We start from the raw sequence: 13,821 nt of genomic DNA, 5'->3' as shown, positions 1-13,821 counted from the left end.
ACGAAACTATTCGAAGCTTCGAATCGATTGAACCAATTGCTTCGGAAATTGATTCAGTTCTTCGAAGCGTTCGAAACACCACACTCGCTGGCGACACCTGCTGGCCAAAATAGTGTTAAAGCAGATCTTTCCAAACATTTTACACTTTGTTTTACAAAATAATAGCAAGATTTGTATTAATACATGTTTAAAACAATTATTTAACCTTATTAAGACATAATTAAAAGTGTATTGTGTGTTTTTCAGTTGTATTTAGGCCAAACAAATCATTAAAACCCTCTCCCCTTTTAATAATGCACATTTTTGTCATTAAATCTGTCTATAAACAAAAAGTAAACAAAATGGTAGTGTTATTAGCCAGAAGGATGCATGTTTTATGAACTTGCGTAATAAAACTGACCCGAGTTTACCTGACCATATTAGACACTGGTCATTTGTGACCAACTCCCCCTAGTGGTGAACCATCGGATTTTCGAAAGGTTTCAAAACAGTTATGACGTAACGAAGCGTCGTTTGCTAAAATCACGTGCAGTTATGACGTAATGAAGCCTCGTTTGCTAAAATCACGTGACTTGGCCAGTTTGAAACAAGCTCCGAGCAAATCGATTCGAAACTAGGGTTTTGAAAAGTTTCGAAGCCTCATAAAGCAGTGCTTCGGAAGCGACCATCGTTACTGAACACCTCGCGACAAACCCGACCATAACGAAAGATTTTCTGCAATTGACCAAAGCTACGCAGCTCTGCTGTGAGCAGAGCACCCAAAAATACAATAAACTCACAACGTCCTCCTCCACGGAAATCTTTAGTAAAAGGCGAAAGATTTATACGTAGTTGAAGGAAAACTTGAGTTATGTCCAACAAACCTCGACCCAGTGTGCTCCCTGTGCCACACCATAATGTTCAAAAAGGGTAATTTCTGGTTCAGGATCCACCCAGACCCTTCCACCTCGGAGGAGCAAAAGAGGTAGAAATACCTTCCTGCGCAAAATAAAGACACAGGCACAGGCTACTAACATGTCACAGTGTGATCTTTTGCTGAGAGGTTTTGGGGAATGAAACTCTGTGCACATTACACAGAGGATGCACCGGCACAGGTTATCTCCAATCTCCATCTCATTAATTTCCATAGCCTCTAGGGGAAAAAAAGGAAAAAGAAAGGGCCCCAACAGAAGAACAAGGTCTAAGACCTTCAGCTTAATAGATCATTTTCACTTCAAAAATTCTTTTTGGGGTTATGATAGCTGGTGTTAGGGCAGGGTGTAGTTTATGGTTAATTTATTTCGGGTAAATAGTAAAAAAGCAAGGGGATGGATTGAGGTTCAGAATGGGGTAGGGTTGTCCTTTTAAAGTACCAATCTAAGAGGTTTACTGATTTTGGGGTAAGGAAGGTAGTTGGCTGGGGCAGTAGAAGGGAATGTTTTTAAAAAAGGAGGTAAAGAAACTTTTTAAATTATAAACAAGCAGACAAAATAAACAAAAAGACGGGGGGAATAAACAGGAAGGCTGTCCTCACAAATGGGGAGCGTGTGTTATATGCTGCGTTCTGGATTGAGGATTCGGCTCGACGACTAAGCCTGGGCGTAAGATCCTCGTTAGTATAGTGGACAGTATCTCCGCCTGTCACGCGGAAGACCGGGGTTCGATTCCCCGACGGGGAGATCTCCTTTTCGTTTGACTTCTCAAACAACTTGCACGAGCCACCTTTACGCATCAAAATCGTCTGAAGAAGTGCGCTGCGTTGCTCTCGTTCTCACGATGGGGTCGAGCAAAAAGCAATGCGTTGGCCGGGAATCGAACCCGGGTCAACTGCTTGGAAGGCAGCTATGCTCACCACTATACCACCAACGCAGGCAGAAAGGTGTTGCTCAACAGGACCTTTGAATGTCCTGAACCAACAGTTGTTTTAGAGCTGCACTGAATTGATCACGGATTCAGTCGATTCCCTTCCTCGCCTCGCCGGTGTCTGTAACTGGATAACCACAGAATCCCAAGAGTACTCTTTCGAAGGGGAGGTTGGTCGGCGTGATGCCAGAGCGAGAGAGAGAAGTCCTCGTTAGTATAGTGGACAGTATCTCCGCCTGTCACGCGGAAGACCGGGGTTCGATTCCCCGACGGGGAGGTTTGCTTTGTTTCTGGACTGCCGATTGAAATGCAAGAGTTAACGGCACGAGCTGAGCGCTGCTCTTAGTTTGCCGTTTTCGCACCTCTCGCCGTCCCTATGTTGGAGTCACAAGTCGCCTTTGTTTAAAGCCACTGAACACTGGTGATGAAGCCACTGAACACTGGTGATGGGAGAAACGAAACTATTCGAAGCTTCGAATCGATTGAACCAATTGCTTCGGAAATTGATTCAGTTCTTCAAAGCGTTCGAAACACCACACTCGCTGGCGACACCTGCTGGCCAAAATAGTGTTAAAGCAGATCTTTCCAAACATTTTACACTTTGTTTTACAAAATAATAGCAAGATTTGTATTAATACATGTTTAAAACAATTATTTAACCTTATTAAGACATAATTAAAAGTGTATTGTGTGTTTTTCAGTTGTATTTAGGCCAAACAAATCATTAAAACCCTCTCCCCTTTTAATAATGCACATTTTTGTCATTAAATCTGTCTATAAACAAAAAGTAAACAAAATGGTAGTGTTATTAGCCAGAAGGATGCATGTTTTATGAACTTGCGTAATAAAACTGACCCGAGTTTACCTGACCATATTAGACACTGGTCATTTGTGACCAACTCCCCCTAGTGGTGAACCATCGGATTTTCGAAAGGTTTCAAAACAGTTATGACGTAACGAAGCGTCGTTTGCTAAAATCACGTGCAGTTATGACGTAATGAAGCCTCGTTTGCTAAAATCACGTGACTTGGCCAGTTTGAAACAAGCTCCGAGCAAATCGATTCGAAACTAGGGTTTTGAAAAGTTTCGAAGCCTCATAAAGCAGTGCTTCGGAAGCGACCATCGTTACTGAACACCTCGCGACAAACCCGACCATAACGAAAGATTTTCTGCAATTGACCAAAGCTACGCAGCTCTGCTGTGAGCAGAGCACCCAAAAATACAATAAACTCACAACGTCCTCCTCCACGGAAATCTTTAGTAAAAGGCGAAAGATTTATACGTAGTTGAAGGAAAACTTGAGTTATGTTCAACAAACCTCGACCCAGTGTGCTCCCTGTGCCACACCATAATGTTAAAAAAGGGTAATTTCTGGTTCAGGATCCACCCAGACCCTTCCACCTCGGAGGAGCAAAAGAGGTAGAAATACCTTCCTGCGCAAAATAAAGACACAGGCACAGGCTACTAACATGTCACAGTGTGATCTTTTGCTGAGAGGTTTTGGGGAATGAAACTCTGTGCACATTACACAGAGGATGCACCGGCACAGGTTATCTCCAATCTCCATCTCATTAATTTCCATAGCCTCTAGGGGAAAAAAAGGAAAAAGAAAGGGCCCCAACAGAAGAACAAGGTCTAAGACCTTCAGCTTAATAGATCATTTTCACTTCAAAAATTCTTTTTGGGGTTATGATAGCTGGTGTTAGGGCAGGGTGTAGTTTATGGTTAATTTATTTCGGGTAAATAGTAAAAAAGCAAGGGGATGGATTGAGGTTCAGAATGGGGTAGGGTTGTCCTTTTAAAGTACCAATCTAAGGGGTTTACTGATTTTGGGGTAAGGAAGGTAGTTGGCTGGGGCAGTAGAAGGGAATGTTTTTTAAAAAAGGAGGTAAAGAAACTTTTTAAATTATAAACAAGCAGACAAAATAAACAAAAAGACGGGGGGAATAAACAGGAAGGCTGTCCTCACAAATGGGGAGCGTGTGTTATATGCTGCGTTCCGGATTGAGGATTCGGCTCGACGACTAAGCCTGGGCGAAAGATCCTCGTTAGTATAGTGGACAGTATCTCCGCCTGTCACGCGGAAGACCGGGGTTCGATTCCCCGACGGGGAGATCTCCTTTTCGTTTGACTTCTCAAACAACTTGCACGAGCCACCTTTACGCATCAAAATCGTCTGAAGAAGTGCGCTGCGTTGCTCTCGTTCTCACGATGGGGTCGAGCAAAAAGCAATGCGTTGGCCGGGAATCGAACCCGGGTCAACTGCTTGGAAGGCAGCTATGCTCACCACTATACCACCAACGCAGGCAGAAAGGTGTTGCTCAACAGGACCTTTGAATGTCCTGAACCAACAGTTGTTTTAGAGCTGCACTGAATTGATCACGGATTCAGTCGATTCCCTTCCTCGCCTCGCCGGTGTCTGTAACTGGATAACCACAGAATCCCAAGAGTACTCTTTCGAAGGGGAGGTTGGTCGGCGTGATGCCAGAGCGAGAGAGAGAAGTCCTCGTTAGTATAGTGGACAGTATCTCCGCCTGTCACGCGGAAGACCGGGGTTCGATTCCCCTACGGGGAGGTTTGCTTTGTTTCTGGACTGCCGATTGAAATGCAAGAGTTAACGGCACGAGCTGAGCGCTGCTCTTAGTTTGCCGTTTTCGCACCTCTCGCCGTCCCTATGTTGGAGTCACAAGTCGCCTTTGTTTAAAGCCACTGAACACTGGTGATGAAGCCACTGAACACTGGTGATGGGAGAAACGAAACTATTCGAAGCTTCGAATCGATTGAACCAATTGCTTCGGAAATTGATTCAGTTCTTCGAAGCGTTCGAAACACCACACTCGCTGGCGACACCTGCTGGCCAAAATAGTGTTAAAGCAGATCTTTCCAAACATTTTACACTTTGTTTTACAAAATAATAGCAAGATTTGTATTAATACATGTTTAAAACAATTATTTAACCTTATTAAGACATAATTAAAAGTGTATTGTGTGTTTTTCAGTTGTATTTAGGCCAAACAAATCATTAAAACCCTCTCCCCTTTTAATAATGCACATTTTTGTCATTAAATCTGTCTATAAACAAAAAGTAAACAAAATGGTAGTGTTATTAGCCAGAAGGATGCATGTTTTATGAACTTGCGTAATAAAACTGACCCGAGTTTACCTGACCATATTAGACACTGGTCATTTGTGACCAACTCCCCCTAGTGGTGAACCATCGGATTTTCGAAAGGTTTCAAAACAGTTATGACGTAACGAAGCGTCGTTTGCTAAAATCACGTGCAGTTATGACGTAATGAAGCCTCGTTTGCTAAAATCACGTGACTTGGCCAGTTTGAAACAAGCTCCGAGCAAATCGATTCGAAACTAGGGTTTTGAAAAGTTTCGAAGCCTCATAAAGCAGTGCTTCGGAAGCGACCATCGTTACTGAACACCTCGCGACAAAAATCGTCTGAAGAAGTGCGCTGCGTTGCTCTCGTTCTCACGATGGGGTCGAGCAAAAAGCAATGCGTTGGCCGGGAATCGAACCCGGGTCAACTGCTTGGAAGGCAGCTATGCTCACCACTATACCACCAACGCAGGCAGAAAGGTGTTGCTCAACAGGACCTTTGAATGTCCTGAACCAACAGTTGTTTTAGAGCTGCACTGAATTGATCACGGATTCAGTCGATTCCCTTCCTCGCCTCGCCGGTGTCTGTAACTGGATAACCACAGAATCCCAAGAGTACTCTTTCGAAGGGGAGGTTGGTCGGCGTGATGCCAGAGCGAGAGAGAGAAGTCCTCGTTAGTAAAGTGGACAGTATCTCCGCCTGTCATGCGGAAGACCGGGGTTCGATTCCCCGACGGGGAGGTTTGCTTTGTTTCTGGACTGCCGATTGAAATGCAAGAGTTAACGGCACGAGCTGAGCGCTGCTCTTAGTTTGCCGTTTTCGCACCTCTCGCCGTCCCTATGTTGGAGTCACAAGTCGCCTTTGTTTAAAGCCACTGAACACTGGTGATGAAGCCACTGAACACTGGTGATGGGAGAAACGAAACTATTCGAAGCTTCGAATCGATTGAACCAATTGCTTCGGAAATTGATTCAGTTCTTCGAAGCGTTCGAAACACCACACTCGCTGGCGACACCTGCTGGCCAAAATAGTGTTAAAGCAGATCTTTCCAAACATTTTACACTTTGTTTTACAAAATAATAGCAAGATTTGTATTAATACATGTTTAAAACAATTATTTAACCTTATTAAGACATAATTAAAAGTGTATTGTGTGTTTTTCAGTTGTATTTAGGCCAAACAAATCATTAAAACCCTCTCCCCTTTTAATAATGCACATTTTTGTCATTAAATCTGTCTATAAACAAAAAGTAAACAAAATGGTAGTGTTATTAGCCAGAAGGATGCATGTTTTATGAACTTGCGTAATAAAACTGACCCGAGTTTACCTGACCATATTAGACACTGGTCATTTGTGACCAACTCCCCCTAGTGGTGAACCATCGGATTTTCGAAAGGTTTCAAAACAGTTATGACGTAACGAAGCGTCGTTTGCTAAAATCACGTGCAGTTATGACGTAATGAAGCCTCGTTTGCTAAAATCACGTGACTTGGCCAGTTTGAAACAAGCTCCGAGCAAATCGATTCGAAACTAGGGTTTTGAAAAGTTTCGAAGCCTCATAAAGCAGTGCTTCGGAAGCGACCATCGTTACTGAACACCTCGCGACAAACCCGACCATAACGAAAGATTTTCTGCAATTGACCAAAGCTACGCAGCTCTGCTGTGAGCAGAGCACCCAAAAATACAATAAACTCACAACGTCCTCCTCCACGGAAATCTTTAGTAAAAGGCGAAAGATTTATACGTAGTTGAAGGAAAACTTGAGTTATGTCCAACAAACCTCGACCCAGTGTGCTCCCTGTGCCACACCATAATGTTCAAAAAGGGTAATTTCTGGTTCAGGATCCACCCAGACCCTTCCACCTCGGAGGAGCAAAAGAGGTAGAAATACCTTCCTGCGCAAAATAAAGACACAGGCACAGGCTACTAACATGTCACAGTGTGATCTTTTGCTGAGAGGTTTTGGGGAATGAAACTCTGTGCACATTACACAGAGGATGCACCGGCACAGGTTATCTCCAATCTCCATCTCATTAATTTCCATAGCCTCTAGGGGAAAAAAAGGAAAAAGAAAGGGCCCCAACAGAAGAACAAGGTCTAAGACCTTCAGCTTAATAGATCATTTTCACTTCAAAAATTCTTTTTGGGGTTATGATAGCTGGTGTTAGGGCAGGGTGTAGTTTATGGTTAATTTATTTCGGGTAAATAGTAAAAAAGCAAGGGGATGGATTGAGGTTCAGAATGGGGTAGGGTTGTCCTTTTAAAGTACCAATCTAAGAGGTTTACTGATTTTGGGGTAAGGAAGGTAGTTGGCTGGGGCAGTAGAAGGGAATGTTTTTAAAAAAGGAGGTAAAGAAACTTTTTAAATTATAAACAAGCAGACAAAATAAACAAAAAGACGGGGGGAATAAACAGGAAGGCTGTCCTCACAAATGGGGAGCGTGTGTTATATGCTGCGTTCTGGATTGAGGATTCGGCTCGACGACTAAGCCTGGGCGTAAGATCCTCGTTAGTATAGTGGACAGTATCTCCGCCTGTCACGCGGAAGACCGGGGTTCGATTCCCCGACGGGGAGATCTCCTTTTCGTTTGACTTCTCAAACAACTTGCACGAGCCACCTTTACGCATCAAAATCGTCTGAAGAAGTGCGCTGCGTTGCTCTCGTTCTCACGATGGGGTCGAGCAAAAAGCAATGCGTTGGCCGGGAATCGAACCCGGGTCAACTGCTTGGAAGGCAGCTATGCTCACCACTATACCACCAACGCAGGCAGAAAGGTGTTGCTCAACAGGACCTTTGAATGTCCTGAACCAACAGTTGTTTTAGAGCTGCACTGAATTGATCACGGATTCAGTCGATTCCCTTCCTCGCCTCGCCGGTGTCTGTAACTGGATAACCACAGAATCCCAAGAGTACTCTTTCGAAGGGGAGGTTGGTCGGCGTGATGCCAGAGCGAGAGAGAGAAGTCCTCGTTAGTATAGTGGACAGTATCTCCGCCTGTCACGCGGAAGACCGGGGTTCGATTCCCCGACGGGGAGGTTTGCTTTGTTTCTGGACTGCCGATTGAAATGCAAGAGTTAACGGCACGAGCTGAGCGCTGCTCTTAGTTTGCCGTTTTCGCACCTCTCGCCGTCCCTATGTTGGAGTCACAAGTCGCCTTTGTTTAAAGCCACTGAACACTGGTGATGAAGCCACTGAACACTGGTGATGGGAGAAACGAAACTATTCAAAGCTTCGAATCGATTGAACCAATTGCTTCGGAAATTGATTCAGTTCTTCGAAGCGTTCGAAACACCACACTCGCTGGCGACACCTGCTGGCCAAAATAGTGTTAAAGCAGATCTTTCCAAACATTTTACACTTTGTTTTACAAAATAATAGCAAGATTTGTATTAATACATGTTTAAAACAATTATTTAACCTTATTAAGACATAATTAAAAGTGTATTGTGTGTTTTTCAGTTGTATTTAGGCCAAACAAATCATTAAAACCCTCTCCCCTTTTAATAATGCACATTTTTGTCATTAAATCTGTCTATAAACAAAAAGTAAACAAAATGGTAGTGTTATTAGCCAGAAGGATGCATGTTTTATGAACTTGCGTAATAAAACTGACCCGAGTTTACCTGACCATATTAGACACTGGTCATTTGTGACCAACTCCCCCTAGTGGTGAACCATCGGATTTTCGAAAGGTTTCAAAACAGTTATGACGTAACGAAGCGTCGTTTGCTAAAATCACGTGCAGTTATGACGTAATGAAGCCTCGTTTGCTAAAATCACGTGACTTGGCCAGTTTGAAACAAGCTCCGAGCAAATCGATTCGAAACTAGGGTTTTGAAAAGTTTCGAAGCCTCATAAAGCAGTGCTTCGGAAGCGACCATCGTTACTGAACACCTCGCGACAAAAATCGTCTGAAGAAGTGCGCTGCGTTGCTCTCGTTCTCACGATGGGGTCGAGCAAAAAGCAATGCGTTGGCCGGGAATCGAACCCGGGTCAACTGCTTGGAAGGCAGCTATGCTCACCACTATACCACCAACGCAGGCAGAAAGGTGTTGCTCAACAGGACCTTTGAATGTCCTGAACCAACAGTTGTTTTAGAGCTGCACTGAATTGATCACGGATTCAGTCGATTCCCTTCCTCGCCTCGCCGGTGTCTGTAACTGGATAACCACAGAATCCCAAGAGTACTCTTTCGAAGGGGAGGTTGGTCGGCGTGATGCCAGAGCGAGAGAGAGAAGTCCTCGTTAGTAAAGTGGACAGTATCTCCGCCTGTCACGCGGAAGACCGGGGTTCGATTCCCCGACGGGGAGGTTTGCTTTGTTTCTGGACTGCCGATTGAAATGCAAGAGTTAACTGCACGAGCTGAGCGCTGCTCTTAGTTTGCCGTTTTCGCACCTCTCGCCGTCCCTATGTTGGAGTCACAAGTCGCCTTTGTTTAAAGCCACTGAACACTGGTGATGAAGCCACTGAACACTGGTGATGGGAGAAACGAAACTATTCGAAGCTTCGAATCGATTGAACCAATTGCTTCGGAAATTGATTCAGTTCTTCGAAGCGTTCGAAACACCACACTCGCTGGCGACACCTGCTGGCCAAAATAGTGTTAAAGCAGATCTTTCCAAACATTTTACACTTTGTTTTACAAAATAATAGCAAGATTTGTATTAATACATGTTTAAAACAATTATTTAACCTTATTAAGACATAATTAAAAGTGTATTGTGTGTTTTTCAGTTGTATTTAGGCCAAACAAATCATTAAAACCCTCTCCCCTTTTAATAATGCACATTTTTGTCATTAAATCTGTCTATAAACAAAAAGTAAACAAAATGGTAGTGTTATTAGCCAGAAGGATGCATGTTTTATGAACTTGCGTAATAAAACTGACCCGAGTTTACCTGACCATATTAGACACTGGTCATTTGTGACCAACTCCCCCTAGTGGTGAACCATCGGATTTTCGAAAGGTTTCAAAACAGTTATGATGTAACGAAGCGTCGTTTGCTAAAATCACGTGCAGTTATGACGTAATGAAGCCTCGTTTGCTAAAATCACGTGACTTGGCCAGTTTGAAACAAGCTCCGAGCAAATCGATTCGAAACTAGGGTTTTGAAAAGTTTCGAAGCCTCATAAAGCAGTGCTTCGGAAGCGACCATCGTTACTGAACACCTCGCGACAAACCCGACCATAACGAAAGATTTTCTGCAATTGACCAAAGCTACGCAGCTCTGCTGTGAGCAGAGCACCCAAAAATACAATAAACTCACAACGTCCTCCTCCACGGATATCTTTAGTAAAAGGCGAAAGATTTATACGTAGTTGAAGGAAAACTTGAGTTATGTCCAACAAACCTCGACCCAGTGTGCTCCCTGTGCCACACCATAATGTTCAAAAAGGGTAATTTCTGGTTCAGGATCCACCCAGACCCTTCCACCTCGGAGGAGCAAAAGAGGTAGAAATACCTTCCTGCGCAAAATAAAGACACAGGCACAGGCTACTAACATGTCACAGTGTGATCTTTTGCTGAGAGGTTTTGGGGAATGAAACTCTGTGCACATTACACAGAGGATGCACCGGCACAGGTTATCTCCAATCTCCATCTCATTAATTTCCATAGCCTCTAGGGGAAAAAAAGGAAAAAGAAAGGGCCCCAACAGAAGAACAAGGTCTAAGACCTTCAGCTTAATAGATCATTTTCACTTCAAAAATTCTTTTTGGGGTTATGATAGCTGGTGTTAGGGCAGGGTGTAGTTTATGGTTAATTTATTTCGGGTAAATAGTAAAAAAGCAAGGGGATGGATTGAGGTTCAGAATGGGGTAGGGTTGTCCTTTTAAAGTACCAATCTAAGAGGTTTACTGATTTTGGGGTAAGGAAGGTAGTTGGCTGGGGCAGTAGAAGGGAATGTTTTTAAAAAAGGAGGTAAAGAAACTTTTTAAATTATAAACAAGCAGACAAAATAAACAAAAAGACGGGGGGAATAAACAGGAAGGCTGTCCTCACAAATGGGGAGCGTGTGTTATATGCTGCGTTCTGGATTGAGGATTCGGCTCGACGACTAAGCCTGGGCGTAAGATCCTCGTTAGTATAGTGGACAGTATCTCCGCCTGTCACGCGGAAGACCGGGGTTCGATTCCCCGACGGGGAGATCTCCTTTTCGTTTGACTTCTCAAACAACTTGCACGAGCCACCTTTACGCATCAAAATCGTCTGAAGAAGTGCGCTGCGTTGCTCTCGTTCTCACGATGGGGTCGAGCAAAAAGCAATGAGTTGGCCGGGAATCGAACCCGGGTCAACTGCTTGGAAGGCAGCTATGCTCACCACTATACCACCAACGCAGGCAGAAAGGTGTTGCTCAACAGGACCTTTGAATGTCCTGAACCAACAGTTGTTTTAGAGCTGCACTGAATTGATCACGGATTCAGTCGATTCCCTTCCTCGCCTCGCCGGTGTCTGTAACTGGATAACCACAGAATCCCAAGAGTACTCTTTCGAAGGGGAGGTTGGTCGGCGTGATGCCAGAGCGAGCGAGAGAAGTCCTCGTTAGTATAGTGGACAGTATCTCCGCCTGTCACGCGGAAGACCGGGGTTCGATTCCCCGACGGGGAGGTTTGCTTTGTTTCTGGACTGCCGATTGAAATGCAAGAGTTAACGGCACGAGCTGAGCGCTGCTCTTAGTTTGCCGTTTTCGCACCTCTCGCAGTCCCTATGTTTGAGTCACAAGTCGCCTTTGTTTAAAGCCACTGAACACTGGTGATGAAGCCACTGAACACTGGTGATGGGAGAAACGAAACTATTCAAAGCTTCGAATCGATTGAACCAATTGCTTCGGAAATTGATTCAGTTCTTCGAAGCGTTCGAAACACCACACTCGCTGGCGACACCTGCTGGCCAAAATAGTGTTAAAGCAGATCTTTCCAAACATTTTACACTTTGTTTTACAAAATAATAGCAAGATTTGTATTAATACATGTTTAAAACAATTATTTAACCTTATTAAGACATAATTAAAAGTGTATTGTGTGTTTTTCAGTTGTATTTAGGCCAAACAAATCATTAAAACCCTCTCCCCTTTTAATAATGCACATTTTTGTCATTAAATCTGTCTATAAACAAAAAGTAAACAAAATGGTAGTGTTATTAGCCAGAAGGATGCATGTTTTATGAACTTGCGTAATAAAACTGACCCGAGTTTACCTGACCATATTAGACACTGGTCATTTGTGACCAACTCCCCCTAGTGGTGAACCATCGGATTTTCGAAAGGTTTCAAAACAGTTATGACGTAACGAAGCGTCGTTTGCTAAAATCACGTGCAGTTACGACGTAATGAAGCCTCGTTTGCTAAAATCACGTGACTTGGCCAGTTTGAAACAAGCTCCGAGCAAATCGATTCGAAACTAGGGTTTTGAAAAGTTTCGAAGCCTCATAAAGCAGTGCTTCGGAAGCGACCATCGTTACTGAACACCTCGCGACAAACCCGACCATAACGAAAGATTTTCTGCAATTGACCAAAGCTACGCAGCTCTGCTGTGAGCAGAGCACCCAAAAATACAATAAACTCACAACGTCCTCATCCACGGAAATCTTTAGTAAAAGGCGAAAGATTTATACGTAGTTGAAGGAAAACTTGAGTTATGTCCAACAAACCTCGACCCAGTGTGCTCCCTGTGCCACACCATAATGTTCAAAAAGGGTAATTTCTGGTTCAGGATCCACCCAGACCCTTCCACCTCGGAGGAGCAAAAGAGGTAGAAATACCTTCCTGCGCAAAATAAAGACACAGGCACAGGCTACTAACATGTCACAGTGTGATCTTTTGCTGAGAGGTTTTGGGGAATGAAACTCTGTGCACATTACACAGAGGATGCACCGGCACAGGTTATCTCCAATCTCCATCTCATTAATTTCCATAGCCTCTAGGGGAAAAAAAGGAAAAAGAAAGGGCCCCAACAGAAGAACAAGGTCTAAGACCTTCAGCTTAATAGATCATTTTCACTTCAAAAATTCTTTTTGGGGTTATGATAGCTGGTGTTAGGGCAGGGTGTAGTTTATGGTTAATTTATTTCGGGTAAATAGTAAAAAAGCAAGGGGATGGATTGAGGTTCAGAATGGGGTAGGGTTGTCCTTTTAAAGTACCAATCTAAGAGGTTTACTGATTTTGGGGTAAGGAAGGTAGTTGGCTGGGGCAGTAGAAGGGAATGTTTTTAAAAAAGGAGGTAAAGAAACTTTTTAAATTATAAACAAGCAGACAAAATAAACAAAAAGACGGGGGGAATAAACAGGAAGGCTGTCCTCACAAATGGGGAGCGTGTGTTATATGCTGCGTTCTGGATTGAGGATTCGGCTCGACGACTAAGCCTGGGCGTAAGATCCTCGTTAGTATAGTGGACAGTATCTCCGCCTGTCACGCGGAAGACCGAGGTTCGATTCCCCGACGGGGAGATCTCCTTTTCGTTTGACTTCTCAAACAACTTGCACGAGCCACCTTTACGCATCAAAATCGTCTGAAGAAGTGCGCTGCGTTGCTCTCGTTCTCACGATGGGTCAACTGCTTGGAAGGCAGCTATGCTCACCACTATACCACCAACGCAGGCAGAAAGGTGTTGCTCAACAGGACCTTTGAATGTCCTGAACCAACAGTTGTTTTAGAGCTGCACTGAATTGATCACGGATTCAGTCGATTCCCTTCCTCGCCTCGCCGGTGTCTGTAACTGGATAACCACAGAATCCCAAGAGTACTCTTTCGAAGGGGAGGTTGGTCGGCGTGATGCCAGAGTGAGAGAGAGAAGTCCTCGTTAGTATAGTGGACAGTATCTCCGCCTGTCACGCGGAAGACCGGGGTTCGATTCCCCGACGGGGAGGTTTG

The 13,821-nt window shown here is 44.0% G+C and overlaps 18 non-coding genes across 18 annotated transcripts; 8 read left to right on the top strand and 10 right to left on the bottom strand.

The window, feature by feature from the left end:
* Positions 1-736: 736 nt before the first annotated feature.
* LOC141367492 (U5 spliceosomal RNA) lies at positions 737-851 on the bottom strand. The gene has a single exon (XR_012371844.1). It is a non-coding gene; the product is annotated as a U5 spliceosomal RNA (small nuclear RNA).
* A 735-nt stretch (positions 852-1,586) lies between these two features.
* trnad-guc (transfer RNA aspartic acid (anticodon GUC)) lies at positions 1,587-1,658 on the top strand. The gene has a single exon. It is a non-coding gene; the product is annotated as a tRNA-Asp (tRNA).
* Positions 1,659-1,776: 118 nt separating this feature from the next.
* trnag-ucc (transfer RNA glycine (anticodon UCC)) lies at positions 1,777-1,848 on the bottom strand. The gene has a single exon. It is a non-coding gene; the product is annotated as a tRNA-Gly (tRNA).
* Positions 1,849-2,047: 199 nt separating this feature from the next.
* trnad-guc (transfer RNA aspartic acid (anticodon GUC)) lies at positions 2,048-2,119 on the top strand. The gene has a single exon. It is a non-coding gene; the product is annotated as a tRNA-Asp (tRNA).
* A 914-nt stretch (positions 2,120-3,033) lies between these two features.
* On the bottom strand, positions 3,034-3,148 carry LOC141367491 (U5 spliceosomal RNA). The gene has a single exon (XR_012371843.1). It is a non-coding gene; the product is annotated as a U5 spliceosomal RNA (small nuclear RNA).
* A 736-nt stretch (positions 3,149-3,884) lies between these two features.
* On the top strand, positions 3,885-3,956 carry trnad-guc (transfer RNA aspartic acid (anticodon GUC)). The gene has a single exon. It is a non-coding gene; the product is annotated as a tRNA-Asp (tRNA).
* Positions 3,957-4,074: 118 nt separating this feature from the next.
* trnag-ucc (transfer RNA glycine (anticodon UCC)) lies at positions 4,075-4,146 on the bottom strand. The gene has a single exon. It is a non-coding gene; the product is annotated as a tRNA-Gly (tRNA).
* A 1,203-nt stretch (positions 4,147-5,349) lies between these two features.
* trnag-ucc (transfer RNA glycine (anticodon UCC)) lies at positions 5,350-5,421 on the bottom strand. Its single transcript has one exon. It is a non-coding gene; the product is annotated as a tRNA-Gly (tRNA).
* A 1,185-nt stretch (positions 5,422-6,606) lies between these two features.
* LOC141367490 (U5 spliceosomal RNA) lies at positions 6,607-6,721 on the bottom strand. The gene has a single exon (XR_012371842.1). It is a non-coding gene; the product is annotated as a U5 spliceosomal RNA (small nuclear RNA).
* A 735-nt stretch (positions 6,722-7,456) lies between these two features.
* On the top strand, positions 7,457-7,528 carry trnad-guc (transfer RNA aspartic acid (anticodon GUC)). The gene has a single exon. It is a non-coding gene; the product is annotated as a tRNA-Asp (tRNA).
* Positions 7,529-7,646: 118 nt separating this feature from the next.
* On the bottom strand, positions 7,647-7,718 carry trnag-ucc (transfer RNA glycine (anticodon UCC)). Its single transcript has one exon. It is a non-coding gene; the product is annotated as a tRNA-Gly (tRNA).
* Positions 7,719-7,917: 199 nt separating this feature from the next.
* trnad-guc (transfer RNA aspartic acid (anticodon GUC)) lies at positions 7,918-7,989 on the top strand. Its single transcript has one exon. It is a non-coding gene; the product is annotated as a tRNA-Asp (tRNA).
* A 932-nt stretch (positions 7,990-8,921) lies between these two features.
* trnag-ucc (transfer RNA glycine (anticodon UCC)) lies at positions 8,922-8,993 on the bottom strand. Its single transcript has one exon. It is a non-coding gene; the product is annotated as a tRNA-Gly (tRNA).
* A 1,185-nt stretch (positions 8,994-10,178) lies between these two features.
* LOC141367546 (U5 spliceosomal RNA) lies at positions 10,179-10,293 on the bottom strand. Its single transcript, XR_012371898.1, has one exon. It is a non-coding gene; the product is annotated as a U5 spliceosomal RNA (small nuclear RNA).
* Positions 10,294-11,028: 735 nt separating this feature from the next.
* trnad-guc (transfer RNA aspartic acid (anticodon GUC)) lies at positions 11,029-11,100 on the top strand. The gene has a single exon. It is a non-coding gene; the product is annotated as a tRNA-Asp (tRNA).
* Positions 11,101-11,489: 389 nt separating this feature from the next.
* trnad-guc (transfer RNA aspartic acid (anticodon GUC)) lies at positions 11,490-11,561 on the top strand. The gene has a single exon. It is a non-coding gene; the product is annotated as a tRNA-Asp (tRNA).
* A 914-nt stretch (positions 11,562-12,475) lies between these two features.
* Positions 12,476-12,590, bottom strand: LOC129449394 (U5 spliceosomal RNA). The gene has a single exon (XR_008646139.2). It is a non-coding gene; the product is annotated as a U5 spliceosomal RNA (small nuclear RNA).
* A 1,154-nt stretch (positions 12,591-13,744) lies between these two features.
* On the top strand, positions 13,745-13,816 carry trnad-guc (transfer RNA aspartic acid (anticodon GUC)). The gene has a single exon. It is a non-coding gene; the product is annotated as a tRNA-Asp (tRNA).
* Positions 13,817-13,821: the final 5 nt, after the last annotated feature.

The sequence above is a fragment of the Misgurnus anguillicaudatus genome, chromosome 10 (genome assembly GCF_027580225.2).
Source record: "Misgurnus anguillicaudatus chromosome 10, ASM2758022v2, whole genome shotgun sequence".
Lineage (NCBI taxonomy): Eukaryota > Metazoa > Chordata > Actinopteri > Cypriniformes > Cobitidae > Misgurnus > Misgurnus anguillicaudatus.
The sequence above is the reverse complement of the archived record's forward strand: the minus strand, read 5'-3'. Positions and strand labels throughout refer to the sequence as shown.